This window comes from Pseudorca crassidens, chromosome 10 (assembly GCF_039906515.1).
Source record: "Pseudorca crassidens isolate mPseCra1 chromosome 10, mPseCra1.hap1, whole genome shotgun sequence".
NCBI classification, from domain to species: Eukaryota; Metazoa; Chordata; class Mammalia; order Artiodactyla; family Delphinidae; genus Pseudorca; species Pseudorca crassidens.
Window position 1 is genome coordinate 17123017 of NC_090305.1, and position 22430 is coordinate 17145446.

The 22430-nt window shown below is 40.8% G+C and overlaps 1 pseudogene; it reads left to right on the forward strand.

Annotated features, from left to right (window-relative positions):
• LOC137232657 (uncharacterized) overlaps nucleotides 1–22430 on the forward strand; it is a 976682-nt pseudogene that overhangs the window by 74498 nt on the left and 879754 nt on the right.

Consider the following 22430-nt stretch of genomic DNA (forward strand, 5'->3'; position numbering starts at 1 on the left):
GTTGCTCCGCGGCATGTGGGATCTTCCCAGACCACATCTCGAACCCGTGTCCCCTGCATTGGCAGGCAGATTCGCAGCCACTGTGCTATGAGGGAAGCCCCCATTTGTTAGATTTTTAATGAGAGTCCACTTTGTGCTAGGTATGGTGATCCACAGCCCTGAACAAGATAGACAGGGTTCCTGCTTACAGGGAAAAATAGATTATGTCATTTAAACCCACTTCATCTATATGCAGAAATTTATTTAAAATCTAATTAAAGACAAAAGTACAGCTTTTGTCTAAACCCACTTCATCTATATGCAGAAATTTATTTAAAACCTAATTAAAGACAAAAGTAGAACTCTTAACCATTTCTCTGCTACTTTCGTTACCACCAGCTGTCGTCTGGTTTAGCAGGAGCAAAATAGACTGATTTGCCAAGATATCTTTCTTTGGAGAACTCGAAAAATACCCATATTTAAAATAAGTGCATTCAATTCTTGTTATTCATGGTAGTTATGCTCTGTACCGTCACTGTGAACACTGAATTTGCAAATATGGAACCATTGCTCCTAGGGGAAATACAAGGTTAGGTTCCTGTGAGCCTCTGGTCACAACATTTTTGTCAACTGAACAATACATAGCCTTGTTTTATTTGTGTTTCTGCTTAAAAACACTTGATTTAATATATATTGTTGATTGGTTAATATTTAACTCACAGCCAACAGCCCTGGCACTCATGCCTGAAAGATGCTTATCTAACACAAGAATTTTCTCTGTAAGTACACCATAGCCTTCCTGTGCAAGACAACACTTCAGTACCACACTTGGGGGGGGCATCCTAAACAGCAAAATCACCAATAAAAAGGACAAAAATGTGAAAAATGGGCAGTAAATAGACCACAGAAAGGATACTTGTTTGCTGTGTGAGACCTGAAACAAGAAATAGAGCATGACCTTGTTGGACCCCAGCTGGGAATGTGTGCCTTGGTCAACTCAATATTTTTGCTGCTCTGTGCTTGCCCTGAATGAATGTGGAAGCACTGTGTGTATTTGATTTGGGGGACTACAAATGAATTTTAGCCAGTTAGCCAGTTAGGCATGTTCATAAATACAAAAATCTGTAACTAATGAAGATGGACTGTTCTGATTTCCATAATAACAAGTAATGCTCAAGAAAAATATCAGATGTTGCCCTGCAGAGAAGTAAGTAGGGTGATGCAGAAGCACCAGGGTGGGTACTGCTGTTTGGGAGGTCAGGTGAGGTGCTTCTGAAGAGGCTTCCTCTGCACTGGGATCTGGATTGCAAGGAGGAGTCGGTCCTGTGAAGATCAGAGGGAAGGGCATTTGAAGTGGGGGGAACAGGCAGAGAAAAGGCTCAAGACAGGAAGGAATTAGGAATGAGGAACCCCAAGAAGGCCAGTGTGGTGCTGAGGCATGAGGGAAGGACAGGCCTGCTCATTAGGGCTTCGTAGGTGGGGGTGGAGGGTGAGGATTGGATTCTCGTGCGATGGGACACGCAGGGATGATTGCAATATCAGGGCCACTGAAGGTCACTTTGGGGGCTGCCTGTACAGTTTGAGGAATTGTAGCAGTGTCTTGGTCGCACGAGTTATTTCAGGTGTGCCCGGGAAATTCAGGTTTTCCTGATCCCACGCTTGCACGAGCCTTTCCTCTCCCTGTGAGTGCCGGTCCTTGCTTTTCCAACAAATCCCTGGCCAGGAAGTCCTTCCCTTGTCAGAAGCATTTGATCCTGACCACTGCTGTGTTCTGCATTTCCTGAGCACTCTTACTTATTCCTCTGGTACCTCATCACTGACTCTTGGTCTATTTCTCTGTCAATGTTACACCCTTTAAAACACTTTCTCAGTCACACTTCCTAAGTGTAGGGGTCATTTTTTCTTCTTTATTCTCTTTTTTATAAAAAAGTAGTAATTTTTTAATAGAAGTATAGTTGATTTATAATGCTGTGTTAATTTCTGCTATACAGCAAAATGATTCAGTTATATATATATTTGATATATATATGTTCTTTTTTTAATATTCTTTTCCATTATGGTTTATCACAGGTTATTGAATATAGTTCCCTGTGCTATGAAGTAGGACCTTGTTGTCTATCCGTTCTATATTTTATTCTCTTTTGGTACCCTGACACAGTAGCCCCTGTATGTGTTGAATGACATTGAACTTTTGTGTTCTAGTGCTGTGACCATTCATCCTGTGGACATTATGGTTGTGAGTGGAATATACATGAATGATGGCACAGGAGTTTGCTGGGTGGTAAGGGCTGAGTGGTGGGCAAGGAGGGAGAGGGCAGCACTTACAGGATGAAAGTTACCTATACGCTCCAGGTCTGAGTTTTCTCTAAAGGAAGAGTAGCAATGTTTTGTCAGGAAACAAAAGTCTGGACCAGAAATACATTTAAGGTCTTTGATAATTCTTAATATCTATGGCTCTACGATGGTCATAGAGCAATTTAGGTAGCTCAAACCCTTGAGGAATGGGGCAAGGTAAACATGAAGATATTATACTTTGCTACCTTTTGGTATGTTGGAAGCTCAGAACTGCTGCACTGAGCATTTGTTGCCACATTAACCGATAGTTTGGTTCTCTCAGTTATCTGTATTCCCTTTGATCCCTGTCTAGGTAAGCTTTTAGTAAATGCAGCTTCTCGCTTCTGTTTAGAAGCATTGACTGAAAATGATATAACTTGTGAGTTTTAAAATTTCATAGAACACACTTTGTATGTTGTATTTGTTGGACATCTTTCAGCATATTTGGTGAAGGTGGGCAAATTAAATTTGCCTTTTCCAATGTCCTCCGAATTTTTAATGAGCTGCTATATGTCTTGTCATTTTTTTATGCCCATAACCATTGTTTTCAGTGTAACTGTGTTCTAGAATTCTTTTCTCTACAGAAGTAATTTGTTTCTTTTACTTTTCAAGATGGCTTCTATTTTTCTGCATGCAAGTTTCAAATTTAGTACAGTATAGGGTGTATAAAACACCTTTTTTTAGACTGAAAAGCTATAGAATCTGTTATATGCAGTATATAACTGTGACATATTTATCTAAGAAGAAACATGTCACCACAAAGGCATGGATTTCTTTGCTTTGGAAGAGTGTTCAAGTGCATCAGTGCTTTAAAAATCACCCTTGTGTTATCCAAACGTGAGAATGAGTGATTTGTCAGAAAGAAAAAATGTGTTCCAAATAGATCTCAGGTGAATTTATTTAATCATACATTCATATTATGGGCTTTTTTTTTTTTTGAAGCTGAATGTTTATACTAAACACTATGAAACTGCAATTATAAGCTACTGTGTCAATTAGGAATTAGAGGTTCTTAGACCCGTGGATTATTCCATAGCTCTGTGAGAACACTAAGTCTGCATGCTAAAATTCATTTTGACCATAATTAAGTACAGAAGTAGAGCTTTTAACCACTTCACTGCCAGCTTTTGACACCATTAGTCGTGGTTAAGTTAAGCAGGATCAGGTAATAGACTAATTTAATAAAATATGTATATTTTTGAGAACTAAAAAATACAGGTACTTAAAAATATTTCATTCTAGTCAAAATTTTGTTTATTTACCCAAAACTGTAATTTGGTTTTGGAAAATACCGATTGTTTTTACCTTGGTTTTAAACCGCAGAAGAAAAAGTCCAGTCTCTACTACAGCCAAGATGAACCAGTTGATCAGCTGAGTGTCTTTGTGAACAACCCACTCTTTCAAGAAGATTAATGACTCAGCCGTCTCGGTTGCCTGATGGACTTAGCTTGGGATCATGGACTAGATAGGAAATTGTGGCTCTGTCTTTGCCCAGTTGTCTGTCACATGCCACCCATTGAACACGATGGTTTATACCGAGAAAACGTGAATAATTCAGTGCCAGATACATCTGTAATGATTGGAAATACAACTCAGAATATACAGGTCCCTAATAGTAACGTCATAATTATGTGAGAAGAGGAAATCATTATATTAACCCTGTGCGCAGGAAATCATTATATTAACCCTGTGCGCAGGAAGGCAGAACCATTTAGAATTTCCATTATTAATAATGTGATAATTTTATGAAAATATTGCATCTTCAGCAAACAAAAATGTAAACATTCATCCCTTGGTATATGAGGGGGATTGGTTCCAGGACTGGCTGCAGATTCCATAAGTCATGGGTGCTCCAGTCCCATAGTTGGCCCTCCAGTGTGCTTGGTTCTGCATCCATGGATTCAACCAACAATGGTTTGTGTAGCACTCTGCAGTTATTGAAAAAAATCGCATGTAAGTGGACTTGTGCAGTTCAAACCTGTATTGTTCAAGGGGAACTGTATACATTTGTCACTATGTTGGTAGACACGCAAAATCAGTAGTATGGGTTTTTTATGGAACTCTGAGTATCTGGGTGATTGGTGACCTTATAGCAAACACATCCAAAAAAATCACATCTGGCCTTTAGGGTTTGTTTGTTTGTGTGTTTTTTTAAGTATAGTTGATTTACAATTTTGTGTTAGTTTCTGGTGTACAGCATAACGATTCAGAGATATATATATATATGTATGTATGTATATACATATACATATATCTGAATCGTTCATATATATATTCTTTTCCTATTCTTTTCCATTATGGTTTATTACAGGGTATTGAATACAGTTCCCTGTGCTATACAGTAGGACCTTGTTGTTTATCTGGGCTTTAGGATTTTTTAAACTGGAGAGTATAAGGGAGACTATTTAAAAGGAGGTTGAAGCCTCATTTTTCTAATGTGCACTCATATTCATGATAGGAACATTATATATTGCCAACCACATCTCTTACTATCTATTCCTTTACATTGTATCTTTATGTATTACTCTGTATCTCCCAGAAGGTAGCCATTAACTTGCCTCTTAAGATTTAGTTAAGATTTCCTCATATCCTCATCCCTCAGATTTTGAAGGGCTTGAACCCACTTCCCTCACCATCCCCTGTCAAGATATCCTTGAATTTCCAGGGCTTTTTTGGCCATTTCTTGTTTTTAGCTCCTTTTCCAACTGAATCCTTAATCTCACTCATATGTACCCCTCTATGGCTGTCCCTTTCTCTTCCCTCTGCACAAACTCAAAGCCTCAGACTCCTTTCCATGATTTAAAAAAAAAAAATCACACAATGCATTATGAATGTAGAGACTTTAATGAAAGGGGTTTTAGAATCACAGCAATACCAGTAATTCAAAACTTATAATAAACATCCCTGTTCTTCAATATCTTACTGGCCATCCTTTCTCCATGGACTCTGGGATTCTGCAAATTGCTGATTCTTCTTTCTCTCTCTCTCTCAAATTTCCATAATATTTTTACATCAAGAGGTTAGCTACACTATCTCCTTTCTCTCCTGTCTCCCTTGCCCCCAAGTGGCTCATAAATATATTTTCCTAAATAAAGGCAGTTTCCTCCCCAAGAGGCTCTGGGATCGGCTGTTATAATAGTATTTATTTTTCCCACAACAAATACACTTGTCATGCAAAATACTGCCAAATTCTCATCCCATTATCTTTCTTTCTCTCTGTGTTTCTCTATCTTGGGGAATATCTGTAGAGTTTTTGTTTCATATTACAGCAGGCTTTGATTACTTCGGCCATCTGTGCCAAGGCAGCAAGGGGTTGCTACTCAGCAACTCAGTGGCAAAGTAGGAGAGTCACTTTGGTTGCTTCTCATGCTTTTCCACATTATGGCACATAAAATATTTGTAAGGCGCACACTCAGGAACCAATAGATAAGGTTGCATGTGGCCAAAGATGCCTGGTCCAGGGGTTCCAGCTGTTCTGAGGGCTCTGGCCACCCAGGCTCTGTCCAGCCAACACAGGGCTGAAGAGATCAATATGGAAGCATACGTGTGAACATCACGTGGCCACATGTTGGGAAGCTCTGAAACACAGTAGCCTCACTCAAGCCAGGGAAAATCAAAGCAGCTCCTCATCTGATTGGGTCAAATGTCTCTGTTTGGGACTTCTTGTGATACTTTCAAGAGACGTATAGTTTTTTCTACATAGTCAAATATGTATTGCATTAAGTGGCATTACCTCCAACCGTGAAACTCTTAAAAATACAAAACCAAAAGCCTGCCTTATGGCACCAGGGTTACTGGATTGTACTTCATTAAGTCATGTTTCCAAATGTACTATATTAAGATGCACCATAGAACTATCTTTTGTGTTTATTGTTCTTTTAACATTCTAGTCATTGCTCCTTTTAATCAGCTGGATAATTTAAGGGGACATTAGAACATCTGCAGGAGAATCACCTCAACATGTAGGTGGTTAATTCCAAAGCTCATTTTCAAAAGGGATGGATTGTGATCATTCACTTTTTTCATTCAATCATTCATTCAAGAAGGTTGGCTGAATGCCTGATGATGTGTGGAAAAGAGAGAAAGGAAAAAAGTACACCATAGTTGCTCCCTCCAGGAACTATGGAAACTAGAGTCCAATGGAGAGACAATTCTGGGATATTTGAAGTGTTGAAGTTACGGATAAAAGAGTTTATAGTAGAGAACAACAGCGTTGGAGGAATTTCCCCAAAAGTGTGCTCTGGGTGAGGGTGCATTGTTAGGGAGTAAGGCATGATTTTAGCTGGTCTGGAAGGATGACTGGGATTCAGAATAGCTAGAAGGGAGCTAGTCCTAAAACCATGGATTCCTGCAGAGTTCAGTTTAGTATAAGAAAGGGCTTGTTTTAAAATAAAATACCTCCAAGAAGAGAGGTAAACATTGGAGCTAAAAGTTTTTCTAAGTAAAATTGTATTTATTTTAATGAAAGAGAGAGTGAAATAAAGAAGAAATGATCAATGATGTTGGCATAATTCTAATGTAAAACGATCCAGCATAATTTATTCACTAAATATTGGCGAAGGATTGTGTGTTAGTTGTTCAGATGGGTGTGCTTATTGTTCTGATAATGAAGAATAAGTGTCTCAAAATTGTTGCCTCCTAAGAGAGCAGAAATAGGCATAACATGCATTTTTAAGACCCTGTAAATATTTTATTTGTTCATAGCCAGCACCTTTATTGAAGGGAAACACTTTTGCTATTTTGTGACAATTTATCTTATTAGCCATGCTGCCAGATGTGATTGATGATAAGAGAAATAAGGGTTGTCCATCTGTATTCTCATCCCAGCTCAGCAGAACCCAGTTAGATGTTATTTATTTTCCTTTTCTCCTCTGGATTGCTTTAGGGCCTGCAATAGAAATGACGTAAAACTGTGATTTTTGAGTTCTTCTGGGCCAGGGGACCAGGACTATTTTAAATCCCTAGAAAGAAGCAAGACTAAATTCTTGTCGGTTTTTTCCTTGAATGTGCTGGTCTAAATAAATTCTTCCCACGAGTTTTGAAAATTAGTCTGTATAGGAAATTTGCCCAAGAATTAGAGTGTAGAGGGGCCAGAAAGGGAAAAAAAGAAACACAAAAAAGCCTAGCTGTTCACTTTTGTCATTGCAATCAGTAGAATAAGTAAAAACTGGAGAAGATTCTTTTTGCCAATTAAAAAGCAATGGACTCTTACACCTGCTGAGCAGGTTAAACTTGTCTGTGAAGGTTTTGTTCACATGAGAACCAGCTGCTCAATTTATAAAGCAGCCACTTAGAGCATTTATCATTCATTCATTCATTCATCCTTTAAATGTTTTGTACCTACTTCCCAGGTAAGCTACCCTGGTGTATGTGGGTGGTCATGCCTCTTCTTGCGCTGCTTGCGTTTTCGCCCACGTGTTCATATACTATGATCAGCTTTCTGAGCCCAAACAACTCGATCGTCCTTATTCTTATGAATGGCATGGCAGTATTGGATGGAACAGAATGAATGTATCATAATTTCTTCAAGGAGTTTCCTTTAAAAAAGGGCAGGAAAACTTATCAGTTCTCATACTTAAATTAGAGTTAGGGAAGGCAGTTAATATTTGATTTATTTGATTTATTTAAAGAATTCCACAAGCCCTGGGGGGTGGGTGGTCTGTGTATATGAATTAGATATAACATTTTCAAATAGAAAATCTGAAGTTAAAATCACCCCTAAAGGACAAAATACATTCATTCTTTACAGGTCCACACACAGAGACAAGACAAAGCATTCTATGGACTGCAAGAAAGTCTTCTTCAGCGTGGGCTGGCCTCCATTCTTTTTAAGGCGCTCTCTGCTTTTGATTATTCCATTGCCCTTCCTCTTGCATATTCAGTCGTGGTGGGGCTTTTGCTCCCCAACTGCCCTCCCTATTCCTGGAGGGACCACCTCCCTCCCTAGCCTCATGCATATGTTTGGGTGTCCTGAAGATTTGCAGAAACCCGCCCACCATGCACCTTCTATTTAAGACTTATCTTGCTGTTTTATCATAGGTAGAACTGGAACCACTCTTCTGTAAGGTTTGGTACAAGACCTGGTCCTGTTTTCACAGAATCTTCCATCCTTGCTTTCTTCCCTCACCTTGAACACCTTGATGTTTTGGTCTGCCTGATTATAATGATCCTAATTTATTTTATTTTACCTATGTGGATCGAACATTTCAAATTCATCTCTTCACATCTATGTAAACATCATTACATGAAATTAATTTGAAGGTTGTTTTTCACGCAACAAAGAACAACATGTTATGTCTTTAATTTTGGCTGCAAAGTTGAAATAAATCAGTGTTTTAACAAAATGGATTTATTGGGAGATGAAATACAAACATCGCTGAGAAGGAAATGCGGTATGTATTATCTATTTAGGAGTTTACCGAAGATAGACACTTTTGTAATTTGAGAAATAAAGCCTTCCAGAGAGATACAGAATTAATCTTACCCTTTGAATGATTGTGGTAGGAGAGGGTTCTTTTTTGTTTAAAACTCAGGTGAAGTCTGATACTTTTGTCTAGAGTCTACTTGGCTGCATTTTATTTGACATCACTGAACAGGACAATGCAACCTTATCCAACATGACTCCCATTCTTTAAAAAAAATTAAAATGGGTCGTGAGACGATAAAAATTTAATTTCTTTTAAATAGAGGAACTTGAGAAAACTATAAAGTGCTTACCCAAACAGCGATATTTCCATGGATTGATAGCTAAGTAATTTAGAAGAGATTGGTTTATTTCTAACTGTAGAATGATATCTGTACCAAGATACATTTGTGAAATAGGAAACCTCTAGAAAATAATGAAAAATTATAAACCATGCCCATAGACAATACTCATCCAAAGCAGATTGTGGAAGTACAAGAAGATAGAGCTCATCTTAGTCATGGTTGGGAGTGGAGAAAATTTGAGAATTCCGCACACTCCTCAGAAAAACCCTGTATGGTTAACAGTTCATGCTAAGGCAGCCCGATTGAAAGCATTTCTCTTCATATTATCTTATAGCACTAACATCTACCTGTACATTGTCTCAAAAGAACTTTGGCCTCATAACAATCTTGGTTTAGCTCACACAATGTCTTTTTATTGTTCTGAGTTATGTTCATTTCATAGGGATGATGCAACTGATTATAGAATCAGTTAATTTGAAAGAGATGCAGCGTAAGTACTGTGAATCATGAAATGTTTTTATTACTTCTTTTAGGTTCTCATTTCCTTTGGTCATGGTCTTATGGGAGATTTCAGTGGTAATATAATTTTGATTTCTCTTTTCAACATTCTTTGCCCATGAGAAGGCAATCTTCCCTTTGTTGTTTTTATTTAATAAATTCTGATGTTTTAAAGAAATCGGTTGTTCACTCATTGATAACTTACCAAGTACCTACTAAGTGTCCTGCACTGAATTAGGTGTTAATCTGATATTATTTTCAGTTCTTCAAGTCGTCTTATTTACTGGATTTAAAAAAAGGGTATTCGTATAGACTAGAATGTAGATTTTCGTTTTCTTTACCAGTTGTTTGCTGCTTATATAAATGTGGACTAAATGGTTAGTTTTTGGTGTTCCCAACCACCTAACCTTCAGAGTTTTAAAGGTACTGCTGTAGAATTAAAATAAATAGATCCCTCAGTACTGGCCAAACTCATGAATCGGTGGTGCTTCAGAATAATGTTGGCTTTTAATGAACAGAATAGATTTGTATGGAAATGCCATTTTCAGAGAGAGAAACAGAGCTGGGATTTAATTTCCCCCTGAAGATCTGCATTGAAAATGTGTCCCAGGCCTGCTTTGCCCCTATCCTAGTGATAAAAATTATCACTTTTATTCTTCCTTGGGATTCATAAAGGTAAGAATGGCAAACAATCTGTTTTGCAGTGCAGTTATTTTTACCTTATCTTTCACGGTCCACATAAAATCACTTTTCCCCTCTTACTCCACCTGCCTTGCACAGACCAGACAAGAAGAGTGAAAGTGAAGATGAATTCAAGGGCATCACTAAAGTCCTTCGCCTGCCCTGAGCCACAAGAATTTTTTGCATAAAGTTACAAGTTCATATTAACTGCTCAACTTTCAAACTTTAGCGGAGAAGCCGGTCTTTCTTCTTCAGTGGTGTTATCAGTCAATTAAGTTTGTATTCTGCATCCTGTCTTAATATTTCCCCTCTCTGAGCTTCTCTCCAGCCCCAGAGATCGTATTCTCTGCATGTGTCAAACTTCCTTTTCTCTCCTCATATTTCATCCTTCTAGGATCTGTCAAGTGTCCAAGTTCTCAGAGCTCACTTAAAAATGGATCAAGTCCAGAGGGACCAGTGCCGACTTCCCATTAATCTATCAGAGTTTCAAGTGTACGGGCTTTTGAGGTGGGAGAGGAGGAAAAAGAGAGTTAGGGCTCCTCTCCAGGAAAGGAAGGTGTTGCCTCTATTTCTGTGGCAGGATTCTTACCTTAAAGTTCACTCTCTCCAAGGTGAATTCTGAGCTGAGCCATGCAGGGACAAGTCAGCTCGAATCCACAGGAGTGAGACAAGAGTTTGGCTAGGACCCTGTGACTTAGCTTTGTGGTCAAGGAAGAATATGTAAATTCACTCAATTCCCAGGCCTTTCAGCCCTACAGGAAGCGGATTAGGGGAATCCAAGAGTCCTGACTTTCCTGGGAGGCCGAATTACAATTAGAGCCTGTTTTAACTAGCACAGCTTTAGTTTCATACTTGAAATGAAGCTTAAATCAAAATACTCTCCACTCTTACCATATTCTGATGGGAAATTTATTAAATGTTAAAGTCTAATCTGAAAGCAAACGTAGCTTTAAATAAAGCTATGCAACATCATTTAAATAGTCTTTATAACTCGAGTGATGAGTATCTGGGCCTAATAACCCAGATAGGAGAAGGAATTCCACAGCCCTCCTTCCCAATCTGGACCTGTCTGGAAGCGTTTATTTGTACTAAGTTTTCCAGTCTGAAAGTCTGTGTCATTGTTTAGATTCTGCCTGAATAAACAGGCAGAATGATAAACTTCCTCTTCAGGTGAGGTTTATAGCTTTTGAATCAGACCATAGCCTCTAAGCCATAGCTTTCCCGTTCAGAGGCTGCAGAATCAGTTCTGCAGATGTTTTTGGGAGGCCCTAATATGTGGCCAGACCTGTAGGGTGTACTTGTAGGTATAACGATGATGACAACGATACCTAGCCCCTAATGAAGTTGTAGTCATTTTGGGAAAGTCAATCTGACACACATGAAATAAGATGCTCATTTAGGAAAATCCTAAAGTAAATAGAGTCAAAAGTCATGATGTCAAATATCAAGTTCAGTTCAAGCAGAAATTTTGCACTTAGTAATCAGGAAGAGGAAAAATGAGTGTGGGCTTTAGTTATTGGGGGAGAGCTTGATGAAATAAATTGGATTTGACATGGTCTGTGCAGAATGTGTTCAATTTGGGGTGCCAGATTTTAAAAGAGTAACCAATACTATTAGTGTAGATCTTCCCATGTGGCTACCATGCAGGGGTTATAGGCGTGCTACCCATCCATGCTACACAATCCTGGGCAGAGGCCTGAGCCTAGAGTCCTCAAGCTGGTCAGCACTGCCCCAAACCCTTGTCATCCTTCCCCAGTATGTACCAGTGAACATACAAGAATTCAGTTCAAATAAGAGTTTTTTTACAATTAAAATGTCTGACAGGGCACCGTTTTTCAGAGCGGTGACTCCGTCACCCCTGAAAGCGTGAAGGAGAAGTTGGATGTCTGTATGGTCAGCTGTGTGGAGAGGTCGGCCGGGCTGGACCAAGTGGGCTCCAAGCTGCTCTTCCATTCTGATAGCTTGATCACTGGGTGTGTATTGAGGAAACCTAGTTGAGTAGAAAGTGTGGTGGCCCAGAACTGAAGGGTGAATAAACATGTCAGGGGAAGCAGGGGGAGAACTGGAGATTTCTCTGCATCGGGTGAGTGGTGAGGAATGAGATTGATGGTTGAGAACTTTACATATTCTGATAGGCAATGGGGAACTTGCTTCCTGTTCTGGGGCAGGATATGGTAAAACCAGTGTTTGAGGAAGCTTTGCTTTCTATTCTGTACTCCAGGGATGTAAGAAAGAGAGCGAGAGCGAGACAGAGACAGAGAGAGATTGGTTCCAGCCAGGGAGACCACTTAGGAACTTTCCTGTAATCCTATGCCTTACCTGTACTATGGTGGGTGGTAATGGAAATAGAGAAAAAGGGGCAAAATCAGAATTTAATGGAAGGACTAATATGGGTCTCCTTGAAAATGGCTTGGAATTAGGATTCTTTAGATTATTACTTGAAAGGTATGTGGTTGATGTTTTTAGGTCAGCAGGCCACAATCAAGTATTTACATCTTGTCTACCACTCCAGCTGACCAGTGACCTGAGACAAGTCATGAAAATTCCTCTTATTCTCATGCCCTGGTAGTATCATCCCAACAAGAAAGAGTGTTTGCAAAATAGTCTGAGCCGTGGATGTAAGGGGGCTTGTTCTATTAATATTGTGCTATAACAATTCTTGGTATTGGGGTTATTGTTCTCCAGTACATCTCCAATGCAATGGTGATGTAACTCTATATTTCCTACCTTAGGGATATTTTTGTCTTCCAGCAGGATTCTGAAAGTGGGCTTTCCTGTGAGATGTTCTTTGAAAGACTGGCAAATCATTCAAATATTTGTTTTAATATTGGTCCGTCAGGAGAAAGTGAAAAATATGTAATATTCAAGATGATCACTCCTATTCCCCTCTCAATCTAATACCTCAAATATATTGAAAATCCTCTGGCCTCATCTATTTACAAGAAGCTATAATGATTTAGATGGATGCTTTCCTGGGGTACTGATGTTATTTTTCTGTGGAATTCTCTGAGCAGGGCTTTCCTGAAAAGAATACATTAAGACTGTCAGAATGATTCTTTTCAGCAGGCTAAGCTCTGCAGATGCCCTTTGTTGAGGAAAAAATGCATTATTCTGAAAGTCCTTCCGATCTCCAGGAAAACTGAAAATATCAAATGTTCTTCTACAATTTGAACTTCCCTATAAGAAAATCCCAGAAATTTTTATTTTCTGGACTAAGATCATTCAGAGCTTATGCTTCTTTAAAACATGAGAATAGAAACGTCTGGAGGAAAAAAACAACTTTTAACATATGCATTTACTGAGAGGAAGACTCCTCTGCTCTCGAAAAGCAGAAATCATTGTGCCTCCTTTCTGTTTTCCATTTAACCCTTTTTTTTTTGCACCTGAACATTTTTCTGAGCGATGTGTCCAGCATAAACATCTTGGGATATAATTACATAATGTGTGCAAATAAGACATGGTTCAGACATTCACGGAGCCCGGTTGGCTGTGTCCTGCACAAGATCGTGCTGTTTCAGGATTGCAACAACAAATCCAGCGCATTGGAAAAAGAAGAAAGGAAGACATTCCTCGAAAAGAGTTGCTTTCATGGTTTAGACATCCACTTTGTGCTTATATGGGCAGACAGAGCTTGGGTGGGAGAGAACTCACTTTGATTTACAGGGCCTTATAAAACATGCTACCCTTTGTACCCAAAGCCACAGACCTGCTGTTAATAGGGCATGGACCCAGAGTTTTTTCTGGTGGTAAAATTTGTAAAACCCAACAATATTCTCTTCGGTAAGCTCCTCAAAGATGGGAGCGAGTCTGTTAACTTTCGTTTGTTTGTTCAGTGTTTGGCACGGGGCCACATGTCCACAAGCCCTCGCACATGTCTTTGTTGTTGTTGATGATGATTGAAACGGGGACGAGAGTGAGGAGCAGAGGGGTTTGTTTAGCATGATGGATAGAGGAGAGCTCAGAGAGGGGGAGGGGAAAGATGGATGGGCAGGTCGAGGATGTATTTTGGCAGACGCTACTGCTGTTCTTGAAGAAAAAGGAAAAATGGCTCAACTGATCTTCAAGGAGTGTTCTGGCCTTCTGCTAGGAAACTGGTCCCTGGTTTGAAGGTGTCTGAGATGTACACTGTGATTAGAGGGCGAAAGGTCATCTGTGGCAGAATCCTGTCTTGGCTTTGCTGTCTGCCTACCCTGCTCAGCCTTTTAGGTCAGTCCCAACTCCCTTCCTTTCCTTCCCCTTTTAGTTTCTTCCTTCCTCAACTACTTCTTTAGTGCCTGCTTCTCTTCTAGGCTGTTAAGATACCATTCTTTTCCTTCACGCATATAGAGACCATTTCAGGGGAGGTAGACGGACCGCACATCAGCATTTTCGTGTGTGAGGAAGCTGAGGCTTGCTTATGGACAGAAGGGGAAAACCTACAACATTTTCTCACGTGCATATTGCATTTTCTTACCCATTTAGTGGAAAAGCATATCAATGGGCCAAACCTCAGCAGTATTGCGGTTTATTATTGTTTAAAATGTATTCATTTAAAGCAATTTTGTTGAGAAAAATTTCACAGTTTGGGGGAGAAGACAGTAGAATCCAGTATGTGGTTGTTTCATTGTTGAGTTATTCTTGAAGTAGCAAGAACAATGAAGAAAAATTTCTCTCAGGTAGTATATTGCAACTGAGCTGAAATTCTACTCTGCACACATATGCTTGTGAAAAGTTACAGTAATTTCGAATTGAAAATCCTGAAAAACCTGTATGTTGCTGTCAATAGTTACCCTAATTCTAGTTTTTGCAGAAAAGATGATTCATAATAGAAGGAAGAAAATATACACAAAGTATATAGTTTGTTATACTTTTAAAAGAGATTTTGCATGCACAAATTACTGTGATTTTAAATATGTATTTTTATTTATTTATTTATTTTTATTTTATTTTTCCGTACGCGGGCCTCTCACTGTTGTGGCCTCTCCCATTGCGGAGCACAGGCTCCGGACGCACAGGCTCAGCGGCTGTGGCTCACGGGCCTAGCCGCTCCGCGGCATGTGGGATCTTCCCGGACCAGGTCACGAACCCGTGTCCCCTGCATCGGCAGGAGGACTCTTAACCACTGCGCCACCAGGGAAGCCCTGTATTTTTATTTTTAAAACGTTCTTTTTTATTGGAATCATAGAGCTCTGTTCAGTGAGAACTTTTTATGCTATATATTGGTCAACAAGCACATTTTCTTCTAAAATGAAGCCCTCCAAACTGATTTTTGCCTCTGTCCCCAGTGTAGTCTTCCTTAGGGCAACTCTAACTTTGTACTACACTCTGGATGGCCGTGGGGTCCTTGTGGCCACAGGAAAAAAATGTCACCCCTCGTGGTTTCCTCACTGCCAGAGGCGGGATGACATCCATCCGTTGTAGGCCCATTTGTTCCAAGAAACAAGTTGTGCCCTTTGCATCTGGAATAGTCCAGTAACCACGGTCAATGGTGTCCCTTCTCAGGTCTGGTAAAGTGACTCTACACTCTGGCTTGTCCGACACTCCCATTGAACACCTGCTATCCCAGTAGAATTACTAGAAGCACCTCTTTCATTCTCTGGGTTTATTGCTGACTTTCCTCAGGTATTAGTAGAGAGAGGCCAGGGTCAAAGTGGGTGTTACATTAAACCCAATACTATTGTATTGGGAGAGAGAAACCATTGTTGTTGGTAACTTAGTAACCATGGGTCTACGCGAATAGGTTTCTGATCTGGGAAGTGGATCTCAATTAGTCATTTAAGAGATACTCATTCACCACCTATTTTGCGTCAGATGCTCTTCTAAGTATGGGGAATATCGACGTGAAGAAAACAGAGTCAAGCCCTAAAGAAGCTTATGTTTTGGCAGGGGAGACTGGCAATGGTGAAAATAAAAAGAGATACGATTTAATGTCAGGTAACAATAAATACCATAGAGAAATAAAGCAGAGTGTGGGGATAGGGGTGTCACCAGTAGTGCGGGTTAGGTGGAGTGTCCACAGACATCTTCTGACATTTGGACCACCATCATCATTCTCTCAGACAGATCCTGTGCAACACGGAAGGCCTCCTTGAGTTGCCTCACACGCTCCTGGAGTAGCCACACCCCTACAAGGGAAAGGACAGTGACAGCTCAGTGCTATGGCAGTTTGCTTTGTGTGTTATCTTCAGTTGCTCTGAACTTGCTTTCCACATCTTAACTCCGGTCCCAGCCATCCTACACCAAATATTTTCTACTTGGTCCATTCCCCACATTGCACAACCAGTCCGTTTAAAAGCTCTAAGAGGTATGGAGAGAGGTGGGCATTTTAAAATATGGTACAGCAACACTACAGAATGTTTCCCGAGGCTGCTTCCTGTCAGTCACTTGGCTTCTTGGGGAGGCATTCCGGAAAAGTCTTCCTATGCCCCAGGTCTTAGTTCAGAGCTTCCTGCCATCTGAGAGGACTGCTGTGTTTCCTGAACCTTACAGAGTGAAGGGGAATGGGCTCCTATATCCAAAACCTTCAGACTTAAGGGTTTGCCAAGTGCTTTGCAATCTGCCTTTGCATAATTCCTCTCATTATCTCGGGGATGGGGTTTATCGTGCCGGGACTGCACATCGCTGAATAAATGGAGGGACAGATGGAGGCGGCAGAATGGAGGCGAGGAGCAAGAAATGATATCGCGTTCTGAGCTCTTCCCAGGGACGGTCCGTCTGTGGCCTTCCTGTGGGAACGAGCTTGTGACTGGCAACATGGGATGGGCTTTCAGCAAAAGTCGTGGCATGAGTCAGGTACGTCAGGTGGTGGCCGGGCTGCTGTTTACCTGAAAAGTTTTGAATACAGTCAGATTGTAAATTAACTAAGAGACCCTGCTGTGGATGAGGGATACGATGACTCAAGTCCTCTGGCATGGTGAATCTTCTTGATCTGTATATCATAAAGACTTTTTCCACTTTTTTTTTTTTTTTTTTTTTGCGGTACGCGGGCCTCTCATCGCTGCGGCCTCTCCCGCCGCGGAACACAGGCTCCGGACGCGCAGGCCCAGCGGCCATGGCTCCTGGGCCCAGCCGCTCCGCGGCATGCGGGATCCCCCCGAACCGGGGCACGAACCCGCGTCCCCTGCATCGGCAGGCGGACTCCCAACCACTGCGCCACCAGAGAAGCCCCATAAAGACTTTTAAAGAAATGGATGGCATTTAAAGCTTTTTGGTAGATGAAGAAAGCCTGAGTGATGAGGGGGTTATTATATGGTGAGTTGGCTCACTATCCCCTCGGGTTTGAATTGCTGACAATATCTTGAAAGCTGTAGCTGATGGCTGGTTGGTCTGTCCCTATGTTCATTTGCCCATCCATTCATCCATCCACCCATTCGAGTTTGTCACATAGGAAGAGGTTCTGTCACTTCACCAATGGTGTGGTTATTCGGTTTTCTTTTTTTGGCCGCACCGCGCAGCATGTGGGATCTTAGTTCCCAGACCAGGGATCGAACTCATGTCCTCTGCATTGGAAGCGTGGAGTCTTAACCACTGGACCACCAGGGAAGTCCCTGTTCAGTTTTCTTACCTATAGAATAAGAAAACTAGATCATTTTGTCTAGATCATTTAAAGGGTCTTGTTAATTCTAGAATTCTGAGCTTCTTATAATTCGATTATCTGTATGACAGTGGAACGAATACAAACATGAATTAAACCAGGGTCCTGCCTCCCCCAAAAAGCACACGGTGTGGTAGGTGTGCTGACATTAGAGGGGTAGTGATAATGCAGTTAGAGGGTGGGGGAGTGGGCGGGGGAAACCCAGCACAGCTGGGTTAAATTAGGAGGGGACTTTAGAGACGGGAGAGATTATTTTTGGCTGCAGGTGTTAAGGAAGGCTTGGGGGTTAAGGGGATGGGGGCATTTAGTTTGAGGGGGGGAAGTAACACTAAGTTGATGAGCATGTGTTGATTATCATCCTGGTTTCACTTAAAGTTCACAATGAGATAGCCTTTATCATCCCCATTTCGCAGATGAAGAAACTGAGGCGGGGAAGGAGATGAAGTCACTTGTCCAAAGCCACCGGGTTGTTTAGAGGCAGAGCTGTGATCCAGGAGGAGGGCTTTTAACCCTGGTTTCATCCTTCTGTCTTGAAGGTTGAGTCAGTAGAGAGATGAGGACAGCTGGGCATTTCGGGTGAATAAAAGACCATCCCCATCGGCATGGCTGGGTGGAAGTGCCTGCACACAGGAGGAACAGCAGGGACGGCAGGGGGCCTGGAGCACCGTGAGCCTCAGGGCTAGTAGTAGAAACCAAGCCCGGGAAGACAGTTTGGGGTCAGGTAGGAGAGGCTCCCTAGTGTCTGGCTACAGGATCTGGTCTTTATTTGGCCCACATGGAGGCTCTGTGCAGGGATGGGACATGATTAAAGGAGTACATTTTAAGATGTTTATGACGGTAAGACCTTCCTGTGATTCTAAAATACTTTCATGCAACTAAGCTCTTTAGTGTGATGCTGAAGAAACTCCCTCCCCAAATGCTTCCTGCAGTCTAAGCCCTTGAGAGTTTTAATCCCAGGGTTTCTGTCCTAAGGAACACCCAGGCCCTGGCTCCACCGTCCTGCCCTTCTGAACATTAGCACTTTAAAAATCCCTGCTCGATTCTTGGGATTTTGAGAAGAAAATTCCTTAATCTTCCTCCTCTCTGCTGTTCCCTCGCTTTTAACCTATTTTCTGCTATTCAAAACTTCTACCTAGATAGACGAATAATAATTAGATGTCCTTTGGCTTTGCTAGTGAAAAATATACCAAAATATTTAGATTAAAACAGTGTAATAACGGCACTAGACAAATACATCCTGGTTACAAGATGAATTCCTCCTTTTCCTTGTTATTCGTGGTATCCTGGGGTGGCCTACTGGAGAAAAAATACTATTTGATTCTCCCTGGGTGGTCAGACAGGAGTTGTAAAAACTCTTGTTTGTTTAGTGTTGAGGCTTCAAAGGCACGCAGACTTTCCTACATAAAGATGGACTAAGAAAATAGGAATTTTTTTGAAGTTGCTTTGTATAAAGGGAAATTCAGAGCAACCATCTTCCTTTAGAACTACAAGCTAATGTGATTAGAGGGTCCCTTTTCACCCTCTTTGTTGAACAACAAAGGCATCTTTGTTGTTTCCATCTTGGGTCATTACCACCAGTCTGATGGGGAAATCTGTGCTTACGAAAACCATCTTCACCTTTTTTTTTTTAAACCATCATACAAACACATCCTTTCAGTTTTAAAACTACATTTATTGTGCATATTTAGATTTCGTAAGAACTAAAAATCTGAGTGGGTGTGTGTGTGTGTGTGTGTGTGTGTGTGTGTGTGTGTGTGATTCAGGGCTCTCTGGTGGTGTGTGCTGCCCAAACCTTCCAGGCCACGCGATCTGCACGTTCCAATTAGTAAGGCCCACCTGCTGTGGTATGGGAGAAGAGTGTGGACTGGGGTTAGGGCTGGCAAATGTAGGGTACTTTTTAGCGCAGGCTCTGCAGAACTCCCTTATTAGCACCTCGGAGTCAATGAGCACTCGGGGAAGCTCGTATCTCGTGCACATTTGGTATTTTCTGCTGTGTGTGGTGTGTTTCGGCCATTTTATTTATCTATACTCCTTTTTCTCATTTCAGAATATTTTAAAAATTTTAAAAAGCTTATTTATTTATTTTTAAAATTGCAGTACAGTTGATTTACAATGTTGTGTTAGCAAAGTGTACAGCAAAGTGATTCAGTTATACATATCTATTTATCTATTTATAAAATTAATCGTATGTAATGGGGGAGGTTGATAGTGCTGAATTATTTTGAGCCTGGAGGGAGCAGAGCAGCTGTGTCCTACATCAGACCCCTGATCTATCTAATAGGTTGTCTTGCCACCTGATTCACTGGATGAATGTGCGTAGCCAATTATGTGAATCCCTATAAGGAAGGAAGAATGACCTTGAACCCAGAGAGCCAGACAGTTGCTTTATGCAATGCATTCACCCACTGAAGCTGCTTCACTGCCTTGGCCTAATAGGAGTGTCATATTTCTAATCCCTGGAAAATTATTGCTCCTTAAAAAAAATAGCCACGATGTGAAATAGCTGAATCTTTCATGACTTGCCAAGAACTTTGCTTTTGGAAAAAGGTGCTGAGAAAAGTAATTTGGGGATGTTACCTCTAAAAATTTTAAGCAAGCTCAAAACCTCCAAGCTTCTTCCTTGTGTACCCAGACATAACCTACTGGTAGAAACTATGTTTTTCTGTTAAATGAGGGATATTAGAGAAAGGAAAATACAGGTTTTTAAGTAAAAACATTAGAAATATAAGCTAATTTTCCTGGGCATTCTATTGGGCAATTATTTTATAGTCAAGAGCATTTTTACAAAATATCAGATATTTTGAAAAGATAAGTCTGGCACAGAAAACAAACCTAACCCTTGATGTAATCTTGCATGTCTCTTTAAGTCCTGGAGTCAAAGTTCATGGTGGCTTTGATGTGATGCTACCAGTTAACACGATGACATTCGGTAAATCACCAAGGGTGTAGTGGGAAGAACTTCCCCTTTGGGGTCAGCCAGCTCCTGGTTTTGATCTATGGCTTTGCTACTGCTGGATCTGTGACCTTCGGCACGTTCCCGCACCCTCTCAGCCACAGCCTTCTGTTGCTATCAAGACTACCCTTACTAAAGGGTTTTAGAGGTTAAATGAAGTAAGCTATAGAAAAGGACTATCTAGGGTCTAGCATGTATACTGCCATTAGCTCCCTTCTTTTCTTTTGATTACACCCCAGGACTAGTCTTTTCCAGTGTAGCTTTGTACTGTCAGGTTTGGGAGTCACTCTGGAGAACATCCAAAACCCCTTCGTTTTCCAGATAATGAAGTCTGGACCCAGAGAGGGGGAGTGATGTGCTTGCGGTGCTTTAGCGCAGGACTAGCAGAGCTGGTGCTAAAACCGTGCCTCGCTGGATGCTTCCAGTTTTACTCAAGGTAGGAGGAGGGCTTAGCACTCTGAGTGTGTCCCTGGCATGCCTCCAGAGCAGTCAAGTCCAAGGCTGGTCTTAGGGCTACAGTTTAAGAAATAATCAGCTTTTCAGATTTTCCTCTAGGTACCTTCAAGGTAGACAAAACTGTGTTCTGAAACCTTACCCTGCTGTGTGCTCCTTCCTTTGACAACTTTTGACTCAGTTTCCTTTTCTCTCCTAGTACTCTCAGGTGACTACAGAAGTGTCAGCGCCCACCATGGTCAGGTAAGAGACTTCCTGGATGGGGAAGATTTCCAGACAAATCCCTAACTCCCTCAGTGGTTACCGCTTGTCCCTTGCTCATTTCTGGGCCGCCTCAAAGATCCTAAGGGCCACCGTTCCCTTGTCTGTTCTCCATTTTGCTTTCCTTTGTTTAAGTTTCATTTTTATGCTTTTAGTCTATCACATTTTTGGTTTTATTTTTATACATTCATCCATGCATGCTGTTATGACATAAAACATGCATGGGGATGGTAAATCCTGCCTTCAGGACAAGGGTTGCCCATGAGGAGGGTGGCTGGGTGCAGGGTGGATGTCAACTCTAACTGTAATATTTAAAAAAAAAGGTTTTTTCTTCAATACGTATCTCTTAAAGATAAGAACTTTTTGTTTGTTTTTTTTGAACATTTTGTTTTTTAAAACATAAATACAACACTATTTTCACACCTAAAACAATAGTTAACAATAATTCCTTTCATAAAATCTCTAGTCAATGTTCAATATTATTAGAGAGACAGATACTGGAAAAACAAATCTCTTAGGGATGTAAGGCAGTACAGGAGGGCTGTAGTTCCCACTGCTGTCTGGTATAGTTGACAGTTGTTAAGGTAGATCCCAAAGACATCATCACAAGGGAAAAATATTTTCTCTCTTTATTTTTGGGGTACCTATATGAGATGATGGGTGTTAACTGGATGTTAAGTAAACTTATTGTGGTAATCATTTCACAATATATGTAAGTCAAATCATTATACTGTACATGTTAAACTTATACAGGGCTGTATGTTAATTATCTCAATAAAACTGGGGGAAAAATAAAAAAATAAAAACAAAAACCAATCTTTGGTAGTTCGAGTATTTGGACGTGCCAGAAGTGTAGTGAGACCAGTGGCATTAGCATCACCAGGGAATTTGTTAGAAGTGCAAATAGTTGGACTCTACCCGGAAGGACTGGATCAGAAACTTTGTTGGTGGGATGGTTTAACAAGCCCTCCAGGTGATTCTAATATCTGG